Genomic DNA, 13305 nt, shown 5'->3' on the forward strand with positions numbered 1-13305 from the left:
GTGCGCATTGTGCCAGGAAGGACTCTCGGACGTGAAACAGTGGAGGGTTATCGCTTCTCGGCCTTTTGGCTAAGATCAAGTGTAGTATCTGTTCTTATCAGTTTAATATCTGATACGTCCTCTATATGAGGACTACATATTAAATGGATTTTTAGGCAAAGGGGTTGAAAAAGGGGCTTGCTCCGTTCACTCCACGCATCGACCCGGTACTGCAGTGCCGCCGGGAACGGTGCACTCTTCCCAACTCTTGTGAAATAACAAAACCAGCGGTACATGGTGGTAGTTTCAGGGAGCCATTGTATTCTGACTTCTAAAATGGAACTATAATCTTTAGAAAAGACGCAGTTTATGAGCACGTCGTGGGATTGAGCTTCCCTGGTTTCTCTGTATGACCATGAACACCAAACTACACACAGAGAACAGAGGAGCTTGACAGACACACACTAAGTTATCTGAGAGTCCCATTTTCAGCTGCAGAGAACAATCACATCAGGGAAGTCGACGTGCAGGCTCAACATCAGCCTCTCAAGCCAACTCTCTGGTAAAATAGGGGCAACGTATGGTTCCAGCACCTATGTAACACATATTTGTCACAGGGACTGTGGCTTACGGCCACACCGCCCTGAACACGCCCGATCTCGTCCGAACTCGGAAGCCAAGCAGGGTCGGGCCTGGTTAGTACTTGGATGGGAGACTGCTTGGGAATACCAGGTGCTGTAAGCATTTTTCTCTCTTCTCTCTTCTCTCTGCATGTCTTTTGTTGAAACATCTGTTGATCACCCTGTGATCCATCTTGCTGATCCTGGATCTGCTAAGGTGTCCCAGGTCATGGTTGCCTTTGATCCTCATACATTTAACTTTGTCCTGACAAAGGAGCAGTTCCAAAAAGTCAAACAGGGACTGCCTTTGCATTTGACGCAGTCAAACTGCATGCGCCTGGAGAAGCCAAAAGGCTTACAGCACCTGGTATTCCCAGGCGGTCTCCCCATCCAAGTACTAACCAGGCCCGACTCTGCTTAGCTTCTGAGATAAAACTCTGGCTTTTAGTCTGCGAAAAGAGAGTGAAAGTGAACTCCACTTTGAGATGGCTCTGGGATTGGGCCGACTGGGAGAATTGCTTGAAAAAAACCTCTACACCCAATGAGCGGTCAGAACAAAGCCTCAAGACCCCTAGTCTTTTGCACAGAGTAAAAGACAAAGCAGCCATTGAATAGGGCCCGATTGTTCCTACCTGGTCGGCCGAGGAGCCAGCGTCTCAACCAAGCAAAGCTCACCGTGGGGAAGGTGGCTATGCCAACTAGCCTGATGCACTGCTCCCGCAGTGTCAAATACTCGTACTCTGGTTTCTCTTCATAACGTACAAGTCTTTCGCCTTTTACTAAAGACTTCCGTGGAGAGCAACATTAATGAGTTGTTTCTATTTTTGGAAGGCTTTACCTTTGCGGGTGAAGCCCATTCTGTCTGTGCAAAGGAAATCTTCTTGCTGTGCCAAGTGACTTCTCGGAGTAGAGTCACCTTATTTCTTGAGACCGTGCCCATGTTCAAAGCTGGAGCGCTAAATTGTTGTTGTTTGAATGGTGCTCAGTGGAGCGGGCGGGAGTGCAAAGTTGTACCATCTGAAACGGCTGAAGAGTGCTCACTGCAGCGGGTGGGCGGAGGTGCAAAGTGACGCTTTGTAGGCAAAAAAAGAGCACCGCCACAAGTGCGCATTGTGCCAGGAAGGACTCTCGGACGTGAAACAGTGGAGGGTTATCGCTTCTCGGCCTTTTGGCTAAGATCAAGTGTAGTATCTGTTCTTATCAGTTTAATATCTGATACGTCCTCTATATGAGGACTACATATTAAATGGATTTTTAGGCAAAGGGGTTGAAAAAGGGGCTTGCTCCGTTCACTCCACGCATCGACCCGGTACTGCAGTGCCGCCGGGAACGGTGCACTCTTCCCAACTCTTGTGAAATAACAAAACCAGCGGTACATGGTGGTAGTTTCAGGGAGCCATTGTATTCTGACTTCTAAAATGGAACTATAATCTTTAGAAAAGACGCAGTTTATGAGCACGTCGTGGGATTGAGCTTCCCTGGTTTCTCTGTATGACCATGAACACCAAACTACACACAGAGAACAGAGGAGCTTGACAGACACACACTAAGTTATCTGAGAGTCCCATTTTCAGCTGCAGAGAACAATCACATCAGGGAAGTCGACGTGCAGGCTCAACATCAGCCTCTCAAGCCAACTCTCTGGTAAAATAGGGGCAACGTATGGTTCCAGCACCTATGTAACACATATTTGTCACAGGGACTGTGGCTTACGGCCACACCGCCCTGAACACGCCCGATCTCGTCCGAACTCGGAAGCCAAGCAGGGTCGGGCCTGGTTAGTACTTGGATGGGAGACTGCTTGGGAATACCAGGTGCTGTAAGCATTTTTCTCTCTTCTCTCTTCTCTCTGCATGTCTTTTGTTGAAACATCTGTTGATCACCCTGTGATCCATCTTGCTGATCCTGGATCTGCTAAGGTGTCCCAGGTCATGGTTGCCTTTGATCCTCATACATTTAACTTTGTCCTGACAAAGGAGCAGTTCCAAAAAGTCAAACAGGGACTGCCTTTGCATTTGACGCAGTCAAACTGCATGCGCCTGGAGAAGCCAAAAGGCTTACAGCACCTGGTATTCCCAGGCGGTCTCCCCATCCAAGTACTAACCAGGCCCGACTCTGCTTAGCTTCTGAGATAAAACTCTGGCTTTTAGTCTGCGAAAAGAGAGTGAAAGTGAACTCCACTTTGAGATGGCTCTGGGATTGGGCCGACTGGGAGAATTGCTTGAAAAAAACCTCTACACCCAATGAGCGGTCAGAACAAAGCCTCAAGACCCCTAGTCTTTTGCACAGAGTAAAAGACAAAGCAGCCATTGAATAGGGCCCGATTGTTCCTACCTGGTCGGCCGAGGAGCCAGCGTCTCAACCAAGCAAAGCTCACCGTGGGGAAGGTGGCTATGCCAACTAGCCTGATGCACTGCTCCCGCAGTGTCAAATACTCGTACTCTGGTTTCTCTTCATAACGTACAAGTCTTTCGCCTTTTACTAAAGACTTCCGTGGAGAGCAACATTAATGAGTTGTTTCTATTTTTGGAAGGCTTTACCTTTGCGGGTGAAGCCCATTCTGTCTGTGCAAAGGAAATCTTCTTGCTGTGCCAAGTGACTTCTCGGAGTAGAGTCACCTTATTTCTTGAGACCGTGCCCATGTTCAAAGCTGGAGCGCTAAATTGTTGTTGTTTGAATGGTGCTCAGTGGAGCGGGCGGGAGTGCAAAGTTGTACCATCTGAAACGGCTGAAGAGTGCTCACTGCAGCGGGTGGGCGGAGGTGCAAAGTGACGCTTTGTAGGCAAAAAAAGAGCACCGCCACAAGTGCGCATTGTGCCAGGAAGGACTCTCGGACGTGAAACAGTGGAGGGTTATCGCTTCTCGGCCTTTTGGCTAAGATCAAGTGTAGTATCTGTTCTTATCAGTTTAATATCTGATACGTCCTCTATATGAGGACTACATATTAAATGGATTTTTAGGCAAAGGGGTTGAAAAAGGGGCTTGCTCCGTTCACTCCACGCATCGACCCGGTACTGCAGTGCCGCCGGGAACGGTGCACTCTTCCCAACTCTTGTGAAATAACAAAACCAGCGGTACATGGTGGTAGTTTCAGGGAGCCATTGTATTCTGACTTCTAAAATGGAACTATAATCTTTAGAAAAGACGCAGTTTATGAGCACGTCGTGGGATTGAGCTTCCCTGGTTTCTCTGTATGACCATGAACACCAAACTACACACAGAGAACAGAGGAGCTTGACAGACACACACTAAGTTATCTGAGAGTCCCATTTTCAGCTGCAGAGAACAATCACATCAGGGAAGTCGACGTGCAGGCTCAACATCAGCCTCTCAAGCCAACTCTCTGGTAAAATAGGGGCAACGTATGGTTCCAGCACCTATGTAACACATATTTGTCACAGGGACTGTGGCTTACGGCCACACCGCCCTGAACACGCCCGATCTCGTCCGAACTCGGAAGCCAAGCAGGGTCGGGCCTGGTTAGTACTTGGATGGGAGACTGCTTGGGAATACCAGGTGCTGTAAGCATTTTTCTCTCTTCTCTCTTCTCTCTGCATGTCTTTTGTTGAAACATCTGTTGATCACCCTGTGATCCATCTTGCTGATCCTGGATCTGCTAAGGTGTCCCAGGTCATGGTTGCCTTTGATCCTCATACATTTAACTTTGTCCTGACAAAGGAGCAGTTCCAAAAAGTCAAACAGGGACTGCCTTTGCATTTGACGCAGTCAAACTGCATGCGCCTGGAGAAGCCAAAAGGCTTACAGCACCTGGTATTCCCAGGCGGTCTCCCCATCCAAGTACTAACCAGGCCCGACTCTGCTTAGCTTCTGAGATAAAACTCTGGCTTTTAGTCTGCGAAAAGAGAGTGAAAGTGAACTCCACTTTGAGATGGCTCTGGGATTGGGCCGACTGGGAGAATTGCTTGAAAAAAACCTCTACACCCAATGAGCGGTCAGAACAAAGCCTCAAGACCCCTAGTCTTTTGCACAGAGTAAAAGACAAAGCAGCCATTGAATAGGGCCCGATTGTTCCTACCTGGTCGGCCGAGGAGCCAGCGTCTCAACCAAGCAAAGCTCACCGTGGGGAAGGTGGCTATGCCAACTAGCCTGATGCACTGCTCCCGCAGTGTCAAATACTCGTACTCTGGTTTCTCTTCATAACGTACAAGTCTTTCGCCTTTTACTAAAGACTTCCGTGGAGAGCAACATTAATGAGTTGTTTCTATTTTTGGAAGGCTTTACCTTTGCGGGTGAAGCCCATTCTGTCTGTGCAAAGGAAATCTTCTTGCTGTGCCAAGTGACTTCTCGGAGTAGAGTCACCTTATTTCTTGAGACCGTGCCCATGTTCAAAGCTGGAGCGCTAAATTGTTGTTGTTTGAATGGTGCTCAGTGGAGCGGGCGGGAGTGCAAAGTTGTACCATCTGAAACGGCTGAAGAGTGCTCACTGCAGCGGGTGGGCGGAGGTGCAAAGTGACGCTTTGTAGGCAAAAAAAGAGCACCGCCACAAGTGCGCATTGTGCCAGGAAGGACTCTCGGACGTGAAACAGTGGAGGGTTATCGCTTCTCGGCCTTTTGGCTAAGATCAAGTGTAGTATCTGTTCTTATCAGTTTAATATCTGATACGTCCTCTATATGAGGACTACATATTAAATGGATTTTTAGGCAAAGGGGTTGAAAAAGGGGCTTGCTCCGTTCACTCCACGCATCGACCCGGTACTGCAGTGCCGCCGGGAACGGTGCACTCTTCCCAACTCTTGTGAAATAACAAAACCAGCGGTACATGGTGGTAGTTTCAGGGAGCCATTGTATTCTGACTTCTAAAATGGAACTATAATCTTTAGAAAAGACGCAGTTTATGAGCACGTCGTGGGATTGAGCTTCCCTGGTTTCTCTGTATGACCATGAACACCAAACTACACACAGAGAACAGAGGAGCTTGACAGACACACACTAAGTTATCTGAGAGTCCCATTTTCAGCTGCAGAGAACAATCACATCAGGGAAGTCGACGTGCAGGCTCAACATCAGCCTCTCAAGCCAACTCTCTGGTAAAATAGGGGCAACGTATGGTTCCAGCACCTATGTAACACATATTTGTCACAGGGACTGTGGCTTACGGCCACACCGCCCTGAACACGCCCGATCTCGTCCGAACTCGGAAGCCAAGCAGGGTCGGGCCTGGTTAGTACTTGGATGGGAGACTGCTTGGGAATACCAGGTGCTGTAAGCATTTTTCTCTCTTCTCTCTTCTCTCTGCATGTCTTTTGTTGAAACATCTGTTGATCACCCTGTGATCCATCTTGCTGATCCTGGATCTGCTAAGGTGTCCCAGGTCATGGTTGCCTTTGATCCTCATACATTTAACTTTGTCCTGACAAAGGAGCAGTTCCAAAAAGTCAAACAGGGACTGCCTTTGCATTTGACGCAGTCAAACTGCATGCGCCTGGAGAAGCCAAAAGGCTTACAGCACCTGGTATTCCCAGGCGGTCTCCCCATCCAAGTACTAACCAGGCCCGACTCTGCTTAGCTTCTGAGATAAAACTCTGGCTTTTAGTCTGCGAAAAGAGAGTGAAAGTGAACTCCACTTTGAGATGGCTCTGGGATTGGGCCGACTGGGAGAATTGCTTGAAAAAAACCTCTACACCCAATGAGCGGTCAGAACAAAGCCTCAAGACCCCTAGTCTTTTGCACAGAGTAAAAGACAAAGCAGCCATTGAATAGGGCCCGATTGTTCCTACCTGGTCGGCCGAGGAGCCAGCGTCTCAACCAAGCAAAGCTCACCGTGGGGAAGGTGGCTATGCCAACTAGCCTGATGCACTGCTCCCGCAGTGTCAAATACTCGTACTCTGGTTTCTCTTCATAACGTACAAGTCTTTCGCCTTTTACTAAAGACTTCCGTGGAGAGCAACATTAATGAGTTGTTTCTATTTTTGGAAGGCTTTACCTTTGCGGGTGAAGCCCATTCTGTCTGTGCAAAGGAAATCTTCTTGCTGTGCCAAGTGACTTCTCGGAGTAGAGTCACCTTATTTCTTGAGACCGTGCCCATGTTCAAAGCTGGAGCGCTAAATTGTTGTTGTTTGAATGGTGCTCAGTGGAGCGGGCGGGAGTGCAAAGTTGTACCATCTGAAACGGCTGAAGAGTGCTCACTGCAGCGGGTGGGCGGAGGTGCAAAGTGACGCTTTGTAGGCAAAAAAAGAGCACCGCCACAAGTGCGCATTGTGCCAGGAAGGACTCTCGGACGTGAAACAGTGGAGGGTTATCGCTTCTCGGCCTTTTGGCTAAGATCAAGTGTAGTATCTGTTCTTATCAGTTTAATATCTGATACGTCCTCTATATGAGGACTACATATTAAATGGATTTTTAGGCAAAGGGGTTGAAAAAGGGGCTTGCTCCGTTCACTCCACGCATCGACCCGGTACTGCAGTGCCGCCGGGAACGGTGCACTCTTCCCAACTCTTGTGAAATAACAAAACCAGCGGTACATGGTGGTAGTTTCAGGGAGCCATTGTATTCTGACTTCTAAAATGGAACTATAATCTTTAGAAAAGACGCAGTTTATGAGCACGTCGTGGGATTGAGCTTCCCTGGTTTCTCTGTATGACCATGAACACCAAACTACACACAGAGAACAGAGGAGCTTGACAGACACACACTAAGTTATCTGAGAGTCCCATTTTCAGCTGCAGAGAACAATCACATCAGGGAAGTCGACGTGCAGGCTCAACATCAGCCTCTCAAGCCAACTCTCTGGTAAAATAGGGGCAACGTATGGTTCCAGCACCTATGTAACACATATTTGTCACAGGGACTGTGGCTTACGGCCACACCGCCCTGAACACGCCCGATCTCGTCCGAACTCGGAAGCCAAGCAGGGTCGGGCCTGGTTAGTACTTGGATGGGAGACTGCTTGGGAATACCAGGTGCTGTAAGCATTTTTCTCTCTTCTCTCTTCTCTCTGCATGTCTTTTGTTGAAACATCTGTTGATCACCCTGTGATCCATCTTGCTGATCCTGGATCTGCTAAGGTGTCCCAGGTCATGGTTGCCTTTGATCCTCATACATTTAACTTTGTCCTGACAAAGGAGCAGTTCCAAAAAGTCAAACAGGGACTGCCTTTGCATTTGACGCAGTCAAACTGCATGCGCCTGGAGAAGCCAAAAGGCTTACAGCACCTGGTATTCCCAGGCGGTCTCCCCATCCAAGTACTAACCAGGCCCGACTCTGCTTAGCTTCTGAGATAAAACTCTGGCTTTTAGTCTGCGAAAAGAGAGTGAAAGTGAACTCCACTTTGAGATGGCTCTGGGATTGGGCCGACTGGGAGAATTGCTTGAAAAAAACCTCTACACCCAATGAGCGGTCAGAACAAAGCCTCAAGACCCCTAGTCTTTTGCACAGAGTAAAAGACAAAGCAGCCATTGAATAGGGCCCGATTGTTCCTACCTGGTCGGCCGAGGAGCCAGCGTCTCAACCAAGCAAAGCTCACCGTGGGGAAGGTGGCTATGCCAACTAGCCTGATGCACTGCTCCCGCAGTGTCAAATACTCGTACTCTGGTTTCTCTTCATAACGTACAAGTCTTTCGCCTTTTACTAAAGACTTCCGTGGAGAGCAACATTAATGAGTTGTTTCTATTTTTGGAAGGCTTTACCTTTGCGGGTGAAGCCCATTCTGTCTGTGCAAAGGAAATCTTCTTGCTGTGCCAAGTGACTTCTCGGAGTAGAGTCACCTTATTTCTTGAGACCGTGCCCATGTTCAAAGCTGGAGCGCTAAATTGTTGTTGTTTGAATGGTGCTCAGTGGAGCGGGCGGGAGTGCAAAGTTGTACCATCTGAAACGGCTGAAGAGTGCTCACTGCAGCGGGTGGGCGGAGGTGCAAAGTGACGCTTTGTAGGCAAAAAAAGAGCACCGCCACAAGTGCGCATTGTGCCAGGAAGGACTCTCGGACGTGAAACAGTGGAGGGTTATCGCTTCTCGGCCTTTTGGCTAAGATCAAGTGTAGTATCTGTTCTTATCAGTTTAATATCTGATACGTCCTCTATATGAGGACTACATATTAAATGGATTTTTAGGCAAAGGGGTTGAAAAAGGGGCTTGCTCCGTTCACTCCACGCATCGACCCGGTACTGCAGTGCCGCCGGGAACGGTGCACTCTTCCCAACTCTTGTGAAATAACAAAACCAGCGGTACATGGTGGTAGTTTCAGGGAGCCATTGTATTCTGACTTCTAAAATGGAACTATAATCTTTAGAAAAGACGCAGTTTATGAGCACGTCGTGGGATTGAGCTTCCCTGGTTTCTCTGTATGACCATGAACACCAAACTACACACAGAGAACAGAGGAGCTTGACAGACACACACTAAGTTATCTGAGAGTCCCATTTTCAGCTGCAGAGAACAATCACATCAGGGAAGTCGACGTGCAGGCTCAACATCAGCCTCTCAAGCCAACTCTCTGGTAAAATAGGGGCAACGTATGGTTCCAGCACCTATGTAACACATATTTGTCACAGGGACTGTGGCTTACGGCCACACCGCCCTGAACACGCCCGATCTCGTCCGAACTCGGAAGCCAAGCAGGGTCGGGCCTGGTTAGTACTTGGATGGGAGACTGCTTGGGAATACCAGGTGCTGTAAGCATCTCTCTTCTCTCTTCTCTCTGCATGTCTTTTGTTGAAACATCTGTTGATCACCCTGTGATCCATCTTGCTGATCCTGGATCTGCTAAGGTGTCCCAGGTCATGGTTGCCTTTGATCCTCATACATTTAACTTTGTCCTGACAAAGGAGCAGTTCCAAAAAGTCAAACAGGGACTGCCTTTGCATTTGACGCAGTCAAACTGCATGCGCCTGGAGAAGCCAAAAGGCTTACAGCACCTGGTATTCCCAGGCGGTCTCCCCATCCAAGTACTAACCAGGCCCGACTCTGCTTAGCTTCTGAGATAAAACTCTGGCTTTTAGTCTGCGAAAAGAGAGTGAAAGTGAACTCCACTTTGAGATGGCTCTGGGATTGGGCCGACTGGGAGAATTGCTTGAAAAAAACCTCTACACCCAATGAGCGGTCAGAACAAAGCCTCAAGACCCCTAGTCTTTTGCACAGAGTAAAAGACAAAGCAGCCATTGAATAGGGCCCGATTGTTCCTACCTGGTCGGCCGAGGAGCCAGCGTCTCAACCAAGCAAAGCTCACCGTGGGGAAGGTGGCTATGCCAACTAGCCTGATGCACTGCTCCCGCAGTGTCAAATACTCGTACTCTGGTTTCTCTTCATAACGTACAAGTCTTTCGCCTTTTACTAAAGACTTCCGTGGAGAGCAACATTAATGAGTTGTTTCTATTTTTGGAAGGCTTTACCTTTGCGGGTGAAGCCCATTCTGTCTGTGCAAAGGAAATCTTCTTGCTGTGCCAAGTGACTTCTCGGAGTAGAGTCACCTTATTTCTTGAGACCGTGCCCATGTTCAAAGCTGGAGCGCTAAATTGTTGTTGTTTGAATGGTGCTCAGTGGAGCGGGCGGGAGTGCAAAGTTGTACCATCTGAAACGGCTGAAGAGTGCTCACTGCAGCGGGTGGGCGGAGGTGCAAAGTGACGCTTTGTAGGCAAAAAAAGAGCACCGCCACAAGTGCGCATTGTGCCAGGAAGGACTCTCGGACGTGAAACAGTGGAGGGTTATCGCTTCTCGGCCTTTTGGCTAAGATCAAGTGTAGTATCTGTTCTTATCAGTTTAATATCTGATACGTCCTCTATATGAGGACTACATATTAAATGGATTTTTAGGCAAAGGGGTTGAAAAAGGGGCTTGCTCCGTTCACTCCACGCATCGACCCGGTACTGCAGTGCCGCCGGGAACGGTGCACTCTTCCCAACTCTTGTGAAATAACAAAACCAGCGGTACATGGTGGTAGTTTCAGGGAGCCATTGTATTCTGACTTCTAAAATGGAACTATAATCTTTAGAAAAGACGCAGTTTATGAGCACGTCGTGGGATTGAGCTTCCCTGGTTTCTCTGTATGACCATGAACACCAAACTACACACAGAGAACAGAGGAGCTTGACAGACACACACTAAGTTATCTGAGAGTCCCATTTTCAGCTGCAGAGAACAATCACATCAGGGAAGTCGACGTGCAGGCTCAACATCAGCCTCTCAAGCCAACTCTCTGGTAAAATAGGGGCAACGTATGGTTCCAGCACCTATGTAACACATATTTGTCACAGGGACTGTGGCTTACGGCCACACCGCCCTGAACACGCCCGATCTCGTCCGAACTCGGAAGCCAAGCAGGGTCGGGCCTGGTTAGTACTTGGATGGGAGACTGCTTGGGAATACCAGGTGCTGTAAGCATTTTTCTCTCTTCTCTCTTCTCTCTGCATGTCTTTTGTTGAAACATCTGTTGATCACCCTGTGATCCATCTTGCTGATCCTGGATCTGCTAAGGTGTCCCAGGTCATGGTTGCCTTTGATCCTCATACATTTAACTTTGTCCTGACAAAGGAGCAGTTCCAAAAAGTCAAACAGGGACTGCCTTTGCATTTGACGCAGTCAAACTGCATGCGCCTGGAGAAGCCAAAAGGCTTACAGCACCTGGTATTCCCAGGCGGTCTCCCCATCCAAGTACTAACCAGGCCCGACTCTGCTTAGCTTCTGAGATAAAACTCTGGCTTTTAGTCTGCGAAAAGAGAGTGAAAGTGAACTCCACTTTGAGATGGCTCTGGGATTGGGCCGACTGGGAGAATTGCTTGAAAAAAACCTCTACACCCAATGAGCGGTCAGAACAAAGCCTCAAGACCCCTAGTCTTTTGCACAGAGTAAAAGACAAAGCAGCCATTGAATAGGGCCCGATTGTTCCTACCTGGTCGGCCGAGGAGCCAGCGTCTCAACCAAGCAAAGCTCACCGTGGGGAAGGTGGCTATGCCAACTAGCCTGATGCACTGCTCCCGCAGTGTCAAATACTCGTACTCTGGTTTCTCTTCATAACGTACAAGTCTTTCGCCTTTTACTAAAGACTTCCGTGGAGAGCAACGTTAATGAGTTGTTTCTATTTTTGGAAGGCTTTACCTTTGCGGGTGAAGCCCATTCTGTCTGTGCAAAGGAAATCTTCTTGCTGTGCCAAGTGACTTCTCGGAGTAGAGTCACCTTATTTCTTGAGACCGTGCCCATGTTCAAAGCTGGAGCGCTAAATTGTTGTTGTTTGAATGGTGCTCAGTGGAGCGGGCGGGAGTGCAAAGTTGTACCATCTGAAACGGCTGAAGAGTGCTCACTGCAGCGGGTGGGCGGAGGTGCAAAGTGACGCTTTGTAGGCAAAAAAAGAGCACCGCCACAAGTGCGCATTGTGCCAGGAAGGACTCTCGGACGTGAAACAGTGGAGGGTTATCGCTTCTCGGCCTTTTGGCTAAGATCAAGTGTAGTATCTGTTCTTATCAGTTTAATATCTGATACGTCCTCTATATGAGGACTACATATTAAATGGATTTTTAGGCAAAGGGGTTGAAAAAGGGGCTTGCTCCGTTCACTCCACGCATCGACCCGGTACTGCAGTGCCGCCGGGAACGGTGCACTCTTCCCAACTCTTGTGAAATAACAAAACCAGCGGTACATGGTGGTAGTTTCAGGGAGCCATTGTATTCTGACTTCTAAAATGGAACTATAATCTTTAGAAAAGACGCAGTTTATGAGCACGTCGTGGGATTGAGCTTCCCTGGTTTCTCTGTATGACCATGAACACCAAACTACACACAGAGAACAGAGGAGCTTGACAGACACACACTAAGTTATCTGAGAGTCCCATTTTCAGCTGCAGAGAACAATCACATCAGGGAAGTCGACGTGCAGGCTCAACATCAGCCTCTCAAGCCAACTCTCTGGTAAAATAGGGGCAACGTATGGTTCCAGCACCTATGTAACACATATTTGTCACAGGGACTGTGGCTTACGGCCACACCGCCCTGAACACGCCCGATCTCGTCCGAACTCGGAAGCCAAGCAGGGTCGGGCCTGGTTAGTACTTGGATGGGAGACTGCTTGGGAATACCAGGTGCTGTAAGCATTTTTCTCTCTTCTCTCTTCTCTCTGCATGTCTTTTGTTGAAACATCTGTTGATCACCCTGTGATCCATCTTGCTGATCCTGGATCTGCTAAGGTGTCCCAGGTCATGGTTGCCTTTGATCCTCATACATTTAACTTTGTCCTGACAAAGGAGCAGTTCCAAAAAGTCAAACAGGGACTGCCTTTGCATTTGACGCAGTCAAACTGCATGCGCCTGGAGAAGCCAAAAGGCTTACAGCACCTGGTATTCCCAGGCGGTCTCCCCATCCAAGTACTAACCAGGCCCGACTCTGCTTAGCTTCTGAGATAAAACTCTGGCTTTTAGTCTGCGAAAAGAGAGTGAAAGTGAACTCCACTTTGAGATGGCTCTGGGATTGGGCCGACTGGGAGAATTGCTTGAAAAAAACCTCTACACCCAATGAGCGGTCAGAACAAAGCCTCAAGACCCCTAGTCTTTTGCACAGAGTAAAAGACAAAGCAGCCATTGAATAGGGCCCGATTGTTCCTACCTGGTCGGCCGAGGAGCCAGCGTCTCAACCAAGCAAAGCTCACCGTGGGGAAGGTGGCTATGCCAACTAGCCTGATGCACTGCTCCCGCAGTGTCAAATACTCGTACTCTGGTTTCTCTTCATAACGTACAAGTCTTTCGCCTTTTACTAAAGACTTCCGTGGA

The 13305-nt window shown here is 48.5% G+C and overlaps 23 non-coding genes and 1 pseudogene across 23 annotated transcripts; all 24 read left to right on the forward strand.

Moving 5' to 3' along the window:
• The first annotated feature begins 49 nt into the window (after positions 1-49).
• LOC142367139 (U2 spliceosomal RNA) lies at positions 50-240 on the forward strand. Its single transcript, XR_012767024.1, has one exon. It is a non-coding gene; the product is annotated as a U2 spliceosomal RNA (small nuclear RNA).
• Positions 241-604: 364 nt separating this feature from the next.
• On the forward strand, positions 605-723 carry LOC142375596 (5S ribosomal RNA). Its single transcript, XR_012768999.1, has one exon. It is a non-coding gene; the product is annotated as a 5S ribosomal RNA (ribosomal RNA).
• A 611-nt stretch (positions 724-1334) lies between these two features.
• On the forward strand, positions 1335-1447 carry LOC142371277 (U5 spliceosomal RNA). The gene has a single exon (XR_012768003.1). It is a non-coding gene; the product is annotated as a U5 spliceosomal RNA (small nuclear RNA).
• A 304-nt stretch (positions 1448-1751) lies between these two features.
• LOC142367145 (U2 spliceosomal RNA) lies at positions 1752-1942 on the forward strand. The gene has a single exon (XR_012767025.1). It is a non-coding gene; the product is annotated as a U2 spliceosomal RNA (small nuclear RNA).
• A 364-nt stretch (positions 1943-2306) lies between these two features.
• Positions 2307-2425, forward strand: LOC142375599 (5S ribosomal RNA). The gene has a single exon (XR_012769000.1). It is a non-coding gene; the product is annotated as a 5S ribosomal RNA (ribosomal RNA).
• A 611-nt stretch (positions 2426-3036) lies between these two features.
• On the forward strand, positions 3037-3149 carry LOC142371282 (U5 spliceosomal RNA). Its single transcript, XR_012768004.1, has one exon. It is a non-coding gene; the product is annotated as a U5 spliceosomal RNA (small nuclear RNA).
• Positions 3150-3453: 304 nt separating this feature from the next.
• Positions 3454-3644, forward strand: LOC142367158 (U2 spliceosomal RNA). The gene has a single exon (XR_012767029.1). It is a non-coding gene; the product is annotated as a U2 spliceosomal RNA (small nuclear RNA).
• A 364-nt stretch (positions 3645-4008) lies between these two features.
• LOC142375605 (5S ribosomal RNA) lies at positions 4009-4127 on the forward strand. The gene has a single exon (XR_012769002.1). It is a non-coding gene; the product is annotated as a 5S ribosomal RNA (ribosomal RNA).
• A 611-nt stretch (positions 4128-4738) lies between these two features.
• On the forward strand, positions 4739-4851 carry LOC142371287 (U5 spliceosomal RNA). Its single transcript, XR_012768005.1, has one exon. It is a non-coding gene; the product is annotated as a U5 spliceosomal RNA (small nuclear RNA).
• A 304-nt stretch (positions 4852-5155) lies between these two features.
• Positions 5156-5346, forward strand: LOC142367164 (U2 spliceosomal RNA). The gene has a single exon (XR_012767030.1). It is a non-coding gene; the product is annotated as a U2 spliceosomal RNA (small nuclear RNA).
• A 364-nt stretch (positions 5347-5710) lies between these two features.
• LOC142375607 (5S ribosomal RNA) lies at positions 5711-5829 on the forward strand. The gene has a single exon (XR_012769003.1). It is a non-coding gene; the product is annotated as a 5S ribosomal RNA (ribosomal RNA).
• Positions 5830-6440: 611 nt separating this feature from the next.
• On the forward strand, positions 6441-6553 carry LOC142371295 (U5 spliceosomal RNA). Its single transcript, XR_012768006.1, has one exon. It is a non-coding gene; the product is annotated as a U5 spliceosomal RNA (small nuclear RNA).
• Positions 6554-6857: 304 nt separating this feature from the next.
• Positions 6858-7048, forward strand: LOC142367172 (U2 spliceosomal RNA). The gene has a single exon (XR_012767031.1). It is a non-coding gene; the product is annotated as a U2 spliceosomal RNA (small nuclear RNA).
• A 364-nt stretch (positions 7049-7412) lies between these two features.
• Positions 7413-7531, forward strand: LOC142375612 (5S ribosomal RNA). Its single transcript, XR_012769008.1, has one exon. It is a non-coding gene; the product is annotated as a 5S ribosomal RNA (ribosomal RNA).
• A 611-nt stretch (positions 7532-8142) lies between these two features.
• LOC142371301 (U5 spliceosomal RNA) lies at positions 8143-8255 on the forward strand. Its single transcript, XR_012768007.1, has one exon. It is a non-coding gene; the product is annotated as a U5 spliceosomal RNA (small nuclear RNA).
• Positions 8256-8559: 304 nt separating this feature from the next.
• LOC142367177 (U2 spliceosomal RNA) lies at positions 8560-8750 on the forward strand. The gene has a single exon (XR_012767032.1). It is a non-coding gene; the product is annotated as a U2 spliceosomal RNA (small nuclear RNA).
• Positions 8751-9114: 364 nt separating this feature from the next.
• Positions 9115-9233, forward strand: LOC142375613 (5S ribosomal RNA). Its single transcript, XR_012769009.1, has one exon. It is a non-coding gene; the product is annotated as a 5S ribosomal RNA (ribosomal RNA).
• Positions 9234-9840: 607 nt separating this feature from the next.
• LOC142371306 (U5 spliceosomal RNA) lies at positions 9841-9953 on the forward strand. The gene has a single exon (XR_012768008.1). It is a non-coding gene; the product is annotated as a U5 spliceosomal RNA (small nuclear RNA).
• Positions 9954-10257: 304 nt separating this feature from the next.
• Positions 10258-10448, forward strand: LOC142367180 (U2 spliceosomal RNA). Its single transcript, XR_012767033.1, has one exon. It is a non-coding gene; the product is annotated as a U2 spliceosomal RNA (small nuclear RNA).
• A 364-nt stretch (positions 10449-10812) lies between these two features.
• Positions 10813-10931, forward strand: LOC142375617 (5S ribosomal RNA). The gene has a single exon (XR_012769010.1). It is a non-coding gene; the product is annotated as a 5S ribosomal RNA (ribosomal RNA).
• A 611-nt stretch (positions 10932-11542) lies between these two features.
• Positions 11543-11655, forward strand: LOC142372328 (U5 spliceosomal RNA). Its single transcript, XR_012768217.1, has one exon. It is a non-coding gene; the product is annotated as a U5 spliceosomal RNA (small nuclear RNA).
• A 304-nt stretch (positions 11656-11959) lies between these two features.
• Positions 11960-12150, forward strand: LOC142367186 (U2 spliceosomal RNA). The gene has a single exon (XR_012767035.1). It is a non-coding gene; the product is annotated as a U2 spliceosomal RNA (small nuclear RNA).
• A 364-nt stretch (positions 12151-12514) lies between these two features.
• On the forward strand, positions 12515-12633 carry LOC142375622 (5S ribosomal RNA). Its single transcript, XR_012769011.1, has one exon. It is a non-coding gene; the product is annotated as a 5S ribosomal RNA (ribosomal RNA).
• Positions 12634-13259: 626 nt separating this feature from the next.
• Positions 13260-13305, forward strand: LOC142374335 (U5 spliceosomal RNA; annotated as a pseudogene).

Source organism: Odontesthes bonariensis, chromosome 2 (assembly GCF_027942865.1).
Source record: "Odontesthes bonariensis isolate fOdoBon6 chromosome 2, fOdoBon6.hap1, whole genome shotgun sequence".
NCBI classification, from domain to species: Eukaryota; Metazoa; Chordata; class Actinopteri; order Atheriniformes; family Atherinopsidae; genus Odontesthes; species Odontesthes bonariensis.